Here is a 2,156-nt window from a genome sequence, read left to right on the forward strand (position 1 = left end):
ACTGGGTGACACTGCAAGTGTATGGCTGTGAAATTAGGAGTGACAGCTGTACCTGAGGTCCCGTGGGTAACTCACTGATAACCCACATCTGCCTACCGGAGTTTGGCCTGCTCACGCCAACCTGCTTTCACACTGCTAGGAGACCATAAGAAACTAGGCTGAGCGGCAGCAACCAACTCTTCAGCACACATTGACCAAGCACTTTTATTTTATTTTATTTTTTATTTTATTGTATTTTGTATTTATTTATTTTGAGATGGAGTTGCACTCTTGTTGCCCAGGCTGGAGTGCAATGGCGCCGTCTTGGCTCACCGCAGCCTCCACCTCCCGGGTTCAAGCAATTCTGCCTCAGCCTCCCAAGTAGCTGGGATTACAGGCGTGTGCCACCACACCCGGCTAATTTTGTATTTTTTAGGAGAGACGGGGTTTCTTCATGTTGGTCAGGCTGGTCTTGAACTTCTGACCTCAGGTGATCTGCCCACCTCGGCCTCCCAAAGTGCTGGGATTACAGGCATAAGCCATGGCACATGGCTGACCAAGCACTGTTAGTGTGGCAGTTACCGAGAGCAAAACAAAACGAAGTTTTTGACAAACTTTTGGCACAGATATGGACAAGATCGGAACAGTCAAGCTTGCTCTAATGGTCACTGAAGGAGGAGGAAGGTAGATCCCCTGAAAATTGCCACTATTTCATCCTTGTTCCTTCGGCATCATGTCCCATTACAGGTGCAAGAGTAGCTTTGTTTTACTGTTTTGCAGATCTCTTGGGAGCTAAGACATGTACTCTGCTTAGGTGTCCAGTCTGTTGTGGCAAGTGTTTTCTTAAGACAGGGTCCCGCTGGGTCTCGCTCTGCCTCACAGGCTAGAGGGCCGCAGTTCTATCATAGCTCACTGAAGCCTCAAACTCCTGGGCTCACGTGATCCTGCCTCAGCCTCCCAGGGCACTAGGAGTACAGATATGAGCCACTGCACCTGGCCTGTTTTGATACGTTGTTTCACTTGAAGTATTTGAAAAAAATACAGTATCACACAAATGAGTAGTTGGAAAGGGGTGAACCTAAACAGTTGAAGTTGAATGGCAGAAGCAGAGTAAGGTTAAGAAAGTTCTCATTAGGTGGGTGCGGTGGCTCACACCTGTGAACTTTGGGAGGCTGAGGTGGGCGGACTGCTTGAGCCCAGGAGTTCAAGACCAGCCTGGCTAACATGGTGAAACCCTGTCTCTACTAAAAATTTAAAACTTAGCCGGGCATGGTGGCACGGGTCTTTTATCCCAGCTACTTGGGAGGCTGAGGCAGGAGAATCGCATGAACCCGGAGATAGATTGTAGTGAACCGAGATCGTGCCACTGCACTCCAGCCCTGGGCAACAGAGCAAGACTCCATCTCAAAAACAAACAAAAACTGATACTTTGTAAGGTGATTAAAAATAACAGTGTGAAACATCAGAGGTCTCCATTCCAAGAACTTCAGGTCAGGGGTAGAGTGGAGAGGCCATAAATGAGGTAATTCAGTGGGACCTTATAGTACAGCAAAGCATGAAAGCAGTTTTCCTCCACTCTATTTATGTGTGTTGACCACATGCATTGGCCTCCGCTCTGGTCAGCTGAAACTGCATGTTGATTCACTGGGTGATTTGAGTGACCAAGAATGGCACCTCCCTCCTGGGTGCACAGTTCCCAAAGCCAGCTTGGAGAAACAACCTTCTGAGCGCTAGCTGGGTAATCCTGTTCCAGGAGTTGACAATAAGTGGTCACCAGCCTAATCAGAACATTAACATGTGGCATACCAGCTTGCTAATTAGCCCACTGGTTTGAATTTTCCAACTCTGATGTGGATACATGTGGTTGAATCGGAATGGCCACAAGCTCTACCTCTCATTAACCACACAGAGCTGTGGTCAGTGAGGAGTTAGGGCGAGAGTGGCTGGATCACACTGGCAAGACAATGAGTCAAGATATCTTGGCCAGGCGCGGTGGCTCAAGCCTGTAATCCCAGCACTTTGGGAGGCCGAGACGGGCGGATCACGAGGTCAGGAAATCGAGACCATCCTGGCTAACCCGGTGAAACCCCATCTCTACTAAAAAATAAAAAACACTAGCCGGGCGAGGTGGCGGGTGCCTGTAGTCCCAGCTACTCGGGAGGCTGAGGCAGGAGAAT

The sequence above is a fragment of the Mandrillus leucophaeus genome, unplaced genomic scaffold, assembly GCF_000951045.1.
Source record: "Mandrillus leucophaeus isolate KB7577 unplaced genomic scaffold, Mleu.le_1.0 Scaffold164, whole genome shotgun sequence".
NCBI lineage: Eukaryota > Metazoa > Chordata > Mammalia > Primates > Cercopithecidae > Mandrillus > Mandrillus leucophaeus.